Raw genomic sequence first — 14,596 nt, 5'->3', positions numbered from 1 at the left:
AGTACAAGACATCTCAGCAAACCGCATGCTCCAAAAAAAAAAAAAAAAAAAAAAAAAGAAAGCATTCCTGAATTTTCTTCTGGAAGTTATTGTCAGCACTTTGCTATTAGTTTAACGACAGATAAATTTGTTAAAGTAAAAAAATTTAGTTTAAAATTTAAAAAAATGATGACACAGACTTTCTCTGCCTACAGTTTTCTAACTTCCTTGGACAAAAGATCAAGCCATTTTTTCCTCAAAGAGGATATCTGTCGAATGCAGTTGGCCCTGTTTCCATCAGTTTTACATTTGTAGAGTCAATCAACTGCAGATCAAAAATATTTGGGAAAAATTAATAAAAAATATTAATACAATAAAAAATAATACAAACAAAATACAGTGTAATGACTATTTATATAGTACTTACATTGTATTAGGTATTTTAAGTAATCTAGAGATGATTTAAAGTATACAGGACGATGTGTATAGATTATATGCAAATATTAAAGCATTTTATATCCAGGACTTGAGCATCTGTGGATTTTGGTATCCATGGAGGTCCTGGAACCAATTCCCCTTGGGTACTGAGAGAGGATTATTTCTTTTTTGAGGTGTCTCATGGGGTAATTTGAAACAGCCCTCTAGACAGCTTGAAATATGCAAGTATTTATTACATTTTTATGGGATGATAGTTCCGTTGAAGGAAGGAACAAGAAAGTATATTCCTTACTGATTTTCAAACATTTTTATTCATGTAACTAACTGCTAAATTGTAACTTAGAGTTACGTAACTCCTTATGGTTGCTTAACCCCCTGCTACTCAAAGTGTGGACCATGTACTAGTAGGCCAGCCTCCCCTGGGAGCTTGTTAGAAATGCAGAGTCTCAGGTGCCACACTCGACCTACTGAATCACAGTCTGCATTTTAACAAGGACCCCAGAAAATTCCTATACTCATTGCAGTTTGAGAAGTGCAGTCTTTTTTTTTTTTTTTTTGACAGGGTCTTGCTCTGTCATGAGGTCATGACTCACTGCAGCCTCTGTCTCCCAGACTCAAGAAATCCTCCTGCCTGAGCCTCCTGAGTAGCTGGGACTATAGGTGTGTGCCACCACATCTGGCTAATTTTTAAAATTTTTAGTAGAGATGAGGTCTGAATATGTTGTCCAGGCCAGTCTCGAATTCCGAAACACAAGGAATCCCCTTGCCTTGGTCCCCCAAAGTGTTGGGATTACAGGCATAAGCCACTGTGCCAGGTTGAGAAGTGTAGTCTTAACCCATAAGACAGAGAGGTGCACAGGAAGTAAGTCTCAACAATTTAACCATTTTTTGAGCACAGTGGTTCCTAAACTTGCCTGCACATCAGAATCACCTGAAAAGCTTTAAAAACTACAGATGCTTGAGTGCCACCCCTAGAAACTCTGATATGATTGGTATGGAGTGCAGCCTGGGCACTGAAATTTGTTTGTTTGTTTGTTTAGGGATTGGGTCTTGCTCTGTTGCCCAGGCTGGAGTACAATGGTATGATCATGGCTTACTGCAGCCTCAACCTTCTGGCTGATCCTCCTGTATCAACCTCCCAAATATCATGTCTGCTAATTAAAAAAATTTTTTTAAAGAGATGGGGCTCTCACTATGTTCCCCAAGCTGGTCTTGAACTCTTGGTCTCAACCAATCCTCCCGCCTTAGCCTCCCAAAGTGCTGGGATTACAGCAGTAATACCAACATTACTGGCCCACTATGCGTGGCCTGCCACTAAAATGTTTTGTGTTTTTTTGTTTTGAGGCAAGAACTTGCTCTGTCCCCCAGGCTGGACTGTAGTAGCATGATCACAGCTCACTGCAGCCTCAACCTCCTGGTCTCAACAATCCTCTCCCCTTGGTCTCCCAAGTAGCTAGGACTACAGGCATACCACCACACCAGGCTAATTTTTAAATTTTTTGTAGAAATGTGGTTTCACCCTGTTGCCCAGGCTTGAAATGTTCTTAAACCTTTCCAGATGATTCTAATGTTCAGACAAGGCTGAGAAGCACCGCCCCTGAAAACCTATACATTAAAAATTATTTCAGCCACAAGCAATAGAAAAACCAAGTAATGGTGGCTTAAGCCAGTGGTTCTTAAACTTTGCTGCACATTAGAGTCGCTTCAGGAGATTTAAAAAATTGTAATGCCCAGGCTGCATCCCAAGGGATGATGACTGAACTGGAATGGTGTGCAGTCTGGTGGTAGATATGTGCAATCGGATTGGTTTAGCAATTCTGTGACGCTCTCCAATACCCCACTCTTCTCTCCCCTCTGTCTTCTATTGGACGGAATTCTAGCTGGGATTCCCTAGCCCCGTGGGCAGCCAGCGTGCCATGTGTTCTTGCCAATGGAATGCAAGTAGAAGTGTGCGCCATTTCTGAGACTGCCCCATAAAACATTTTAGGCGGGCTCCTTTATGCTCTCTTCTCTTCTTTCTGGAATGGCGATGGCCAGAATAACCATGGAAGGCATAAACTGAAGACAGCTTTTACCATGAATTCTTTCAAGAAGATGTGAAAAAGAGCCAGCCCCTCAACATGACACTCCCAACCTGAACTGTTACATGAAAGAGAAATACTCATTGAGTAGTTATGTTGCTTGAGCATTTAGCCATTTATCAAAAGTAAATGCATCAGACATAATCGCTTTTTATCTTTGCATTACTCCTGCGAGGCAAGTATCACTATATCCATTTTACAAATGAAGAAGCTGGGATACAGCAAGGTTCAGTAACTTGTCCAGAGTTATACAACTAGAAGGTGAGAGAAGGGGTTTAAAGCTAAGTCTTTCTTATTAAAAATCCCAGGCTCTTAACCACATACCACGTATTCTCGCATGGATTTTTGAAAGTAAAAACATCATAGTTGGAAAAAATGAAGAGTTGATACAGAGAAGGCTGTAGTTAAAGCAGCTTACATCTGTATCTTGAAGACGAAATGTTTAATTCTGCATTCAGTAGCTTGTTGCTCCATAATTTTCAGCTGCATCTTTTCGGCTCAGCAATCAGGTCTCCATGCCTCCTTTTCTCTCGCATCTGCTCTGTATGCCCACATGTCTGATCTACATGCTGCTCTGATGTGGGTCTTCCTAAAAAACTATCTTCTCATGTCACCTCTTCCTCGGACAGCTTCAGAACCTACCAGTTAAAGTTCAAATTCCTTATCGTGGCACGGAAAGCCCTCCTCACCTTGCCCTACCCTTACCTTCTGGTCTTTTCCTATATCATCTCTCTGTTTCAGTCAAATGTGCTTAATTCAGTTTACTGAGCCATAAACTTCCAGGGTAAGAAGAAACTTTAAGGTCAAGTAATTCAAACCATCTGTATCAGTTATCTATTGCTATGTAACAAACTACCCCAAAACTTAGTGCCTTGCATTTCTAACAATTCTCAGGGTCACTGGGTCGTTCTTTTGTTGGTCTCACTTGGGGTCACACACATGACTCCATTTGGCTCTAGCTGGGCTGGACAGGAAGTTCATGAAGGCCTCTCTCACACAACAGGATCTTTGCGCTATCAGCTGCTGAGTCCCAGGGTTCTTCCACATGGCCTCTCACTCCACAAGGCATCTGGCTTCCTAAGGCCTCTCACTGCCACGGCTTCTACACGTGGCCTCTTGCTCCACAAGATGTCTAACCCTCCAGGGCTTCTCCATTTGGCCTCTTGCTCCAGAAGGCTTCTCCTCCTCTAGGCCTTCTCCATGTGGCCTCTCACTTCACAGGGCATCTCATCCTCCAGGCTTTCTGCATGTGGCCTCTTGTTCCATGAGGCATTTTTATCTCCAGGCCTTCTCCACATGGCCTCTTGCTCTGTGAGCTGTCTCGTTTTCCAGGGCTCCTCGGCATGCTCTCTCTCTCTCCAGCAGGATAACCTAAACATTCTTATCCTTGGTTTCTAAAAGGGAAGAAGCAGAAGCTATTGTACTTCTTAAAGCTTAGGCCTCTGACATACGCAGTGTCACTTCTGCCACATTCTATTGGTCAAAGCAAGTCACGGAGGCAGCCCATATGGACTCCATCTTTGGAAGCGAGGAGTGGCAACTGGAAGCTGTGGCAATCTTCTCCCTCTCGCTCTACATACCTCCGCCTTTGACTCTTCTGCTGACAACTCTACCTACCGTTCATTCTCAGCATAGCCATATTATAGGGTTTAAGGAGTGGGCTCCAGGGCTACCCTTATCTAGGTTTGAATCTCAACTACCTACCCTTTGAGCTTGAGCAAGTTACCAGACTTCTCTATGCTTCCATTTGTTCAACCATAAATTAGAGGGAAATATAAATCCTACCTTAGAGAGTTGTGAGAATTAAATAAGTTACTACAAAGAGCTGGAACAGTACCTGGCTTTAGTAAGTGCTTCATAAATGTTAACTAGTAGTAGTATTTGGTGGATCTAGCTCTTAGTTTGGTGCAAAACGCAAAGAAGTCAGGTGAGGCCTAGGGTTTAGACTCCAGGGCAGGGGAGATGAGGAGAAATAATATATATAATCCCTAAGGAGCCACCGTTGCACCAAAATGCCTTGATTTAATTGATTAATGAGGAATATTTCAGGGAAGGGTGTCTAAGTGCTTCTTCAGCTTCTGAAGTGCTCCTCCTATCATAGAACCCCTGTTTCTGTAAGGTGAGAACCCACATCCCATGCCCTGTAAGGTAATCTCACAGTCATCTGAGGTTCCATTTACCTAGTCATGTTGCAACCCTCATCTTATCAAGCCTTGGACTCCCAATACCGAAATACCGTTTTTACAAGGGCACTTTTCAGATCCAAAGGAGAAGTCTACGGCAGAAGCTTGTCTGCAGGATTTTGGATACTGGCGATTCCGATCTTGGCACACAACACTCAGCTCTCAGGAGCAATGATTTACAGCAGCAGAGTCTGGGCAGGAGACCCAGCAACTCCTGCTACATGTGACAGAGGACAGATCCTCAAGCACACAGACCATGTAGTGAGGGCAAGCGGGGATGAGCTAAGGGAATGAATTGTGAGCTGAGGGCAGACCTCTGTGGGTATTGCTAGTCTCTCCCCCTCTGGTCATGAGTCATATTCTGTGGCTTGTGAGTCTTATTTTTCCAGTTCCATTTGTCTTATTTCATGAGCAGGTTAATCATTGCTCTTACTAAGAGACAGAAAGAAAAGCATCATTTAAATTCACTCAAAGGCTGAGAGTAATCATACTAATGCATTAGATCAGATGATGCTTTGGGGCAAGATTGCTATTAGTCTGCCATAATTCATCTGAAAGTTCTGTAATAAGCCTCACTGCCATTATTTATTATTTGTTTTGCAGCACAAAATATGCAAAATATAGAGACATGAAAGTGGTATGTAGAACTTATACCTAAAATTCTGAAATAAATTTGTGTCCTTACTGCCTTTGATTCATGTAATATTTTTGGAGTACCAAGTATGTGTATAGCACTGTGCTAGGCTCTAGGGGAAAAAAGGGAATATAGGAAACGGAATCAGGTGTTTATTGAACCCATACTCTGGTCAAGGCAGCCTGATAGTATCAGATACCTAGTGGGTCCTGGAAGTCACAGTCTCTGTCCTCAATAGCTTATGATGGGGGTGCAGGGATGGCAGGCACACAGACACGAATAGATATAAATAAAAATAGAAGACAACATACTACCATCAAATACTTTGAGGCTAAGTGAGAGTATAGATCGTAAGTGTGAGCTCCTGTGGTCATGGAAATCTTTCTTCAGCCTCAGTGCCCTGGACAGCTATAGTCTGGAGGGCTGTCTTTGTAGTCCAGAGCTCTGTTTCTAGAGAAAGGTTCCATGGAGCTCACACTTAACAATCTCAGCATGGGCTTGGAGTCCAGCATAAGGTTCTGGGTCTACCATATACCAGCTGTGAGAATCTGGCAAGCTACTTGACTCCTCTGTGCTTTGGTTCCTTCATCTGTAACTTGTACATGAGTTAAATTCAACTCAGAGGGTGGTGATGAAAATTAAATGAAGATAAAATACTTAGACTAATCACATCATCAGTAGACTCTAAGCTCCAGATCTTAGAGTTTTTATTGTTTTGGTGAATGGAGAGAAATGGGGAGGAACAACATCAAAGGTTTACAGTAGAGGCTAATCGAAGCCATCTGTTACAGGACAAGAGTATATAGCCTGGGGTCATCGCAGCCTCTCCCACTCTCTATCCAGAGTGTGTGGCAGATAGAGAGAAATGGAGGAGGATGGGATTTGCTGCAGCCAATCTCTTGTATTTCCTTTGACATTCTCCCAGAGGATCCAGTAGGGTTTCAGTTGGTTTTCCATCATTCTTGCCCTCTCACTGCTCTTTATGTAAATATGGCATATGGGCAGAGACTGGCAAGGGGGTGTTCTGGTTATTTCCTCCTAATCGGAAGTGATCTCAACCACTCTGAACCCTCAGGTCACTTTGTTTGAACTCCCTTTAAAAAAAAAACTCTTGATATAGTTTGTACCATAATATGTTTCCTTTTGTAGATGTCATGCATCCCTGATAAATCTCATTAGGATAAAAGCTGGACCTTAACTTGCTTTGAAATCTTGTTTTGCACAGAGTAGCTTGTGATGATTATTGTCAAAATAAAGAGAAGGGTATTTTCTAGAGTTAGAGATAAATCCACTACTTGAAAAAGAAGGCTCCAACCATAAGTAGTGGAAACCTTAAGAATTGTATAATCTCAATCTTGAATGGGATTTTTATTCATTCTAGGAACTGGATGGGAATCTTCAGTCTGAAGGGAAGATTTAACTACTCGTTTTTGTTTCAGATACTGGCATTGGGCAGGGCTGAGAAGCCTCTGCCAGCCTTGGGCCAGGAGTGGCAGCTGCACTTTGGTTGCCTGCTGAGGTAAAGGACTCTATTAAGACGTACTGGAGCGGGGGCTGTAATGTAATTGGCTTCCCAGTCAGATAGCTGTGACCATCATTTGAAGGCAGGAAGAGATATTTTAAAATGAATTTCACTTTCAGCCTAGGATGCCAGAAACTTCTTCACTGTACAATATGAAAAAGAAGCAACATACCATCCGTATTACAGTTTAGAAAATATCACAGGAAAGGAAGATACACAGATAAATTTTGGATTTATATTTTCCAGTGGTATCATTGCATAAGAAATTCTTATAAGTAAAAATGGAAGTGTACAAGTAGTTTAATATTTAGAGCATTTAATTTACTCCTTCCCATTGCCCCCAGGCCAGGGGGCATGAATGACACAGGAAGGCCAGTCTTCATGGCGGCCCATTGAAAGAAGGACTTCAGAGAAATAAGAGGGACAAGGTACGTTCTAGAAACCAAGCAGAGTGTGACCTACTGTTAAATGCCCTTTTGAAGCTGGAGGTTCTAGAACAAGGCTTTTCAACTCTGGCTGCACATTCATGTCATATTTTTTCCTATTTGCTTTTTACTTTTTATTGAGATATGACATATCTGGTAAAGTGCACTAGTCTTATGTGTAAAGCTTGACGAATTTTTACAAGGATTTTTTACAATTTTTACATGAAAGTTTGAGGAATTTTTACACCTACTTGGATACACCAACAGACCAAGATATTAGAACATTTCTAGCTCCCCAGAAGCCCTCCTTGCAGGTAACCTCTGTTCTGACTTCAATCACCATGGCCTGGTTGTGCTTGCACTTGAACTTCATATGGATAAGATCATACAATCTATATTCCTATACATCTGTGTCTTTTGCTGAATATGTCTGTGTGAGTCATTGATGCTGTTTATAAGTAGTTTGTACTTTTATATTATACATAACATATATCATGAATACTGTGTAGTATTTTACTGAATGCATACACAACAACAGTTTATTCATTCTACTATTGATGGATATCTGGATTTTCCCATGTTTTGGTTATTATGAATAAAGCTGCTGTGAACAATCTTGCACATATCATATCGACTGAATTCTAGGAGTAGAACTGCTGGGCCATAAGGAAGGTATATGTTTAGCTTCAGTAAATACTGCCAAAGGTTTCTAAAATGTCTATATCAATTTCTATTTCTATCTGCTATGTAGGAGAGTTCCAGTTGCTCTCATATAACTTCTCCAACAGTTGGTATTATCCAATTTTTAAAATGTTAACCTGCAAAGCTTTGATAAGACACTACTCTTTGAAGTCTTATGCAATTCTTCTGGGGCAGGATCTATTTTTGGAAGCTCTGCGAGTATCTTTGCTTTCCCAGGCAATGCTAACATGCAGCCAGGGTTGAGAATCATGCCACAGAAAGATGTACTAATTTGGCTAGTTATTGGAATCAGCTAGAGAACTTCAAAAACACCAGGTTCTTGGGTTCTCTTCAGACCTGCCAAATCAGATCCTCCAGGAGAGGTTTTTCCAGAGAATCTGCCTATACAGTATTTCTTATGATGCTTTATGTTGCAAGTGATAGAAAATTTATATCCTGGGTTAAATTTTAAAAATAAAACATTATAAGAATTGGTTTATATAAGTGAATGGTCCAGATTGAGCCCTGTCTCCAGGTACAGTTTGATCCAGGAATCAAATGGTAAGTCTTGGTCATAACTCTCAGCGCTTTCTTTCCATCAGGCCCATTCCCTTCATGGCAGCAACATGGCTGCCATAGTTCTTAACCTCAGAACTTCACTCAGCAACACCTAGGTGGCTACCATATTCTGACCAATCCTCATCTTCTCAACAATTCCTAGTATTTACTCTGTCTCATGGGTTTGCACTGGGCAACACACTCATCTCTGAACTAATCACTGTGGCCAGAGAAGATGGAAGGTGCTGACTGACTTAAGGCAATCCCTTAGAGCTGAAGACTAGGTCATTTAACCAAAATATGTGACCAAAATGCATGGATGAATTTCCCAAAGGAAAATCAAAATGGCTGCTGTCCAGGGACATAAATAATGTCCACATTTACTATGTGACAGTACACTCTGTAGTCACCAAAAACTCATTTTGGAAAGCAATTTACAGCCTTCTAGTCAAGAGAGTTTCTCTAGGGAGTCTGGGTCAAGCCCCACAAAGTTGTCAAGATGTTTGTTTTATTGTCTTCTTTCCCCTTATCTCAACAGTCAAGAAATGGAGGATATTTTTGAGGACAGAAGCTAGAAGGTGTTTTGGAGGTGAAGGAGGGTTGGTTTTGAGATATTCTCAGAGCTAAGCACTGACTCTTGTGTCCAACTCTCCAGCTTCATTCCCCCAGTCTAGAAATAAATTTGCTAAATTGTAGTTAGTTCTTGATTAACAGGCATCCACTCTATTATTATTATTATAAGTTCTAGGGTACATGTGCACAACGTGCAGGTTTGATGAGCTATACATAGGTATACATGTGCCATGTTGGTTTGCTGCACCCATCAACTCATCATTTACATTAGGTATTTCTCCTAATGCTATCCCTCCCCCAACTCCCCACCCCCCGATCAGCCCTGGTGTGTGATGTTCCCTGTCCTGTGTCCAAGTGATCTCATTGTTCAATTCCCACCTATGAATGAGAGCATGTGGTGTTTTGTTTTCTGCCCTTGTGATAGTTTGCTGAGAATGATGGTTTCCAGCTTCATCCATGTCCCTACAAAGGACATGAACTCATCCTTTTTATGGCTGCATAGTATTTCCTGGTGTATATGTGCCACATTTTCTTAATCCAGTCTATCATTGATGGACATTTGGGTTGGTTTCAAGTCTTTGCTATTGTGAATAGTGCCGCAATAAACATATGTGTGCACATGTCTTTATAGTAGCATGATTTATAATCCTTTGGGTATATATCCAGTAAGGGGATGGTGGGTCAAATGGTAATTCTGTTTCTAGATTCTTGAGGAATCACCACACTGTCTTCCACAATGGTTGAACCAATTTACACTCCCACCAACAGTGTAAAAGTGTTCCTATTTCTCCACATCCTCTCCAGCATTTGTTGTTTCCTGACTTTTTAATGATCACCATTCTAACCGGCGTGAGATGGTATCTCATTGTGGTTTTGATTTGCATTTCTCTGATGGCGAGTGATGATGAGCATTTTTTCATGTGTCTGCTGGCTGTATAAATGTCTTCTTTTGAGAAGTGTCTTTTCATATCCTTTGCCCACTTTTTGATGGGGTTGTTTGATTTTTTTCTCGTAAATTTGTTTGAGTTCTTTGTAGATTCTGGATATTAGCCCTTTGTCAGATGGGTAGATTGCAAAAATTTTTTCCCATTCTGTAGGTTTAGGCATCCACTTTCTGAAGCTGTGGAATTGGGCTTGCTTCCTTAACAGCTGTCCTTTCATACACATACTCTAAAATAACCTGAACAGGGGGTTGCATGCCTGGCGTCTAGTGGATAGAGGAATATACAGAAGCATCCCTACCACAAAGAATTATTCATCTCTGAATGGATAAGTGATGTTGAGAAATGTGCCTATGAGCAATGGAGCACGTTTCATGGAGCATTAGCTCATGTTGGTGCTTTCAACCACCTGCTCTGGGTCCTTCCCTCTGTTTGTAAAATATCTTGTTACACAGGTAAGTTTCCAACTGTTTCATACATACTTATATATATATAGAAATAGTGTGTACACGCCCCTACCTAATTTGACATTTGCTGTTACGTATTATCACACCAAATCCTGTATTCAAACTACAATGCTGCCCAGAACTGCAGACATTAATCCCACCCCATAAAAGAGCATTTGTGGTGCACTGGTGGTTTCATTCTAGGTTATAGGCTGATTTACATGATTTATAAACAATATATCCATTAGCTAGAACTTTCACAGGAGAGTATGGTAGTCATGCTTTTCTTTTTTCTTCTTTCTTCCTTCCTTCTCTACCCTCAGTTCAGGTGTCCTGGAATAAAATCCAAATAGTGCAGAGGTCTATAATATATTGGTTGGTACTGTCGGAGAGTAGCACCAGCTGTCAGAAAAGAAAAACAAGGCCACTTGTGGTGGTGCACCCCTGTAGTACCAGCTACTCAGGAGGTTGAGGCAGGAGGATCACTTGAGCCTAGAAGTTTGAGGCTGCAGTGAGCCATGATTGCACCACTGCAGTCCAGTGTGGGAGACAGTGAGTCCCTGTGAAAGAAAGAAAGAAGAAAGAGAAAGACAGAGAGAGAGGAAAGGAAAAGAAAGAAAAAAGAAAAGAAAAAGAGGAAATAAAGAAAGAGAAAGAAAAGAAAAGGAGAAAGAAAGAAAGGAAGAAAGGAAGGAAGGAAGGAAGGAAGGAAGGAAGGAAGGAAGGAAGGAAGGAAGGAAGGAAGTCCAACCTCCTTCCAAAAGGTCATGAGAATCTTGAGCACATATGGTTCTTAGCATGACCACATGACCTGCAGAGCCCCCGTTATAGAACTCATTTTTATATTTTCCTTAATATAACAGTTAATATAATAGTGTCATTTTTTTTAGTAGTGTCTTTTTGTTATTTTACTTTTCAAAACATTTTATTGAAATACACATACAGGAAAGTGCATGTGTCATAAGCGTGCAAATTGATGAATTCTAAAATTTTCATTGCGCCTGTGTAGCACCTAGATTGATACACTGAACATAACTAACAACGAGAAATCTCCTTGAACTCCCTTCCTGTTACTACCCCTGCTCCCAACCAAATCACTCTCTTCTAATAGCAAAACTTCATGTAACTAATTTTTTTAATTCAAAAGAATGAAATCATACAGCATGTATTCATTTGCAGGTGCAAATGAATTCTGGCACCCAACATTATATTTGTGATGTTGGGTTGTGATGTTGGGTTTCTGGCACCCAACATTATATTTGTGAGATTCATTTGGACAGTTGCATATTAGTTTGCAGATCCCTCACTCTCCTTTCTGTATAATATTATATTGCATAAATATACCATACTTTATCCATCCTACTGTTAAACATTTGTGCAGTTTCCACTTGGGGGCGATTTCAAATAGTGCTGCTATCAACATTCTTGTAAATGTCTTTTGGTGAACATATGCAACACATACATACATTGTTGTTGGCTCCCAGGAGTGGAATTCCTGGGTCATAAACAATGCATGTGTTCAGGTTTAATATAGTATAATGCCAAACAGGTTTCCAAAGTGTTTGTGCCACTTTACATACCCACCATTATTGAAAAAGAGTTCTATTTGCACCACATTGTCATCAATACTTGATATTTTCTGTTTTTTTTCTTTTTAACCATACTAGTAGGTATGTAGTGATATTACAATGTGGTTTTCATTTGCATCTTCCTTATGACAAATTAACCTTAATTTGATTACTGTTAAGGCACTTAGAAATGTGATTTAAATGCATATAAAGATGGAGTAAAATGCATACAAAGTTGCTTTCATACTTGGAAAGTTTATATAAAATGATTTCTATGTAAGCTTTTATAGTGTAGTCTGAGTCCATAAATACTGATTACAAAAAACACATCTGTAGGTGAGTTACAATACCTCACTTATAATTCCACATTCATGTTATATTAGCTTAATATTTTCAAATATATTTTTGCATACAATTTTCCCTTTCTTTTTGAGTAGTCTTAGGTATTTTGTATGGTTCCAGCACAGTGAGTTAGGTTACTATTGTTTGGAAGCACACGTCTGCGTATCTGCACCATGATGATATGACACGCCCATACCCCCCATTTCGTATTTTGTCAGAAGTGTATAGCTATCACCGACAAACTTTGCAGTAGAAATTTACTCCCAATTTCAAATGGACTTACCTTGAATAATCTCTCAACTGAAGCATAACAGGTTTTGAATTCTGTTAGAATAGTTGTTTTTACTATATTTTAATTTTATAAAAATGTCAAAGTTACTTAATACTTTTATTTAAAAAGTAAAACAAAGCTTTTCCTCTCCTTTACCCACATTATAGCCCAGGGGAGGGGAAAAGCATTGGCCCCAGGCCAAAATCGTAAAAGCTTTCAATTAACTAACAATAATTGCTGGCATGTTGCCATTTAAATATCCTTGTCTCGTTATCTCTGGTTGCTTTATCAAACCCATAGGTCACTAAAGCCCACTTTTGAGACAAAGATTATTTCTCCCCCAAAAGTCAAGGGAAATGTAAAAAATGAAATTAGTGATTAAGGATAGAAGTTAATTAATACAATCATTTTGGCTTAATTATTTAAAGTCCAGTTTTTTTCCTCCAGCAAACCTGAAAATACACTATCCTCCAGCTATCAGAATTATATTGAGATTTATAATTTTTCATTGATGAATTTATAGCTCTCACATATACAAAGGGAAGAAATAGAGAGGAAATCTTGAAAGTAATCCACACAAAAATGGTTATGTGCTGACACATATACATCAATTTTCACATACACACACCCCTGCACTTTTTTAAAAAGGCAGCCTCTTTCATATTAATGTAATTTTTGTTTCTAGCTAAGCAATCTTAATAATTCTTTAAGAGACATCATTGCCTAATGAGCAATCTTTCTTAATTGTATAATCTTTGATCACCATTTCAAAAACCATTTTATCCATTTTAAGTGTACAATTCCGTGACATTAAGTACACTCACAATGTTGTACAGCCGTCACCACCATCCATTTCCAGAAATTTTTCATCTTCCTAAAGTGAAACGCTGTACCTAGTAACAATAACTTTTCATTACCCACCCTCCTCTACTCGTGGCAACTAGCATTCTATTTCCTGGCTCTATGAAAATGAATTTGACTAAACTATGTACCACATGTCTGTGAAATCATACAGTATTTGTCCTTTGGTGTCTGACTTAATTCACTTAGCATAATGTCTTCAAGGTTCTTCTACGTTGTAGTATGTGTCAGAATTTCCTTTCCTTTTAAGGCTGAATACTTTTTCATTGTATAAATATATCGTGTTTTGTTTATCCATTCATCTGTTACTAGACATTTGGGTTGCTTCCATGTTTTGGCTGTTGTGAATAATGCTGCTATGAACATGGGTATACAAGTATCTGTTCAAGGCTCTGCTTTCACTTCTTTTGGCTACATACCCAGAAATGGAATAGCTGGATTGTGTGGAAATACCATGGCTAATTTTTTGAGAAACTGCCATATGATTTTTCTCAATAATGGCACTATTTTACATTCCTACCAGCAATGCACAAGGCGAACATTAAATTTTAAAGCCAACAACTCTGAATAGCTTTTATACAAATTGTATAACCTTCAGTACCTGCATTTTTCTGTCTATCATCTATCTATCTAACAATCATCTATCTACCTACCTACCTATCCATTTCCAGAGATACTTAGAATGAAAACTATCATTTGCAATTGGTGAAAATGCCCTGAATCAGGAGGCAGTTTTGATTGGCACGTACCTAATTGGCCCCTCTCTTGCTGTGAGTCTCTTATTCTTCTAGGCAGCCATGTATTCTAGAGAAAGTCCCCAAACAGAACTGCCCAGAATGGTCCTCTATTTGTAAGTTACCCACTTTTGATAATCTAGTTGGATTCTCCTGTTTTTCTTCTTCCTCCTGTCCCCGGATTAATTTTGTCTTTAGTCTTTTACTACTTTTGCCAACACCCCCCTCTAAGAATTTATCCTCTGGCTTTCCTTATACTCAGATCTTTTCACACCATGGGAGGTAAGTTGCTTTCTAAGGACCTTTCAGAAAGTGATGAACATTTGATTAGAATTTGTTAGTGATAATTGTTGTGGACA

Source organism: Colobus angolensis, unplaced genomic scaffold (assembly GCF_000951035.1).
Source record: "Colobus angolensis palliatus isolate OR3802 unplaced genomic scaffold, Cang.pa_1.0 Scaffold57, whole genome shotgun sequence".
NCBI classification, from domain to species: domain Eukaryota; kingdom Metazoa; phylum Chordata; class Mammalia; order Primates; family Cercopithecidae; genus Colobus; species Colobus angolensis.
This window is presented reverse-complemented; position numbering follows the sequence as displayed.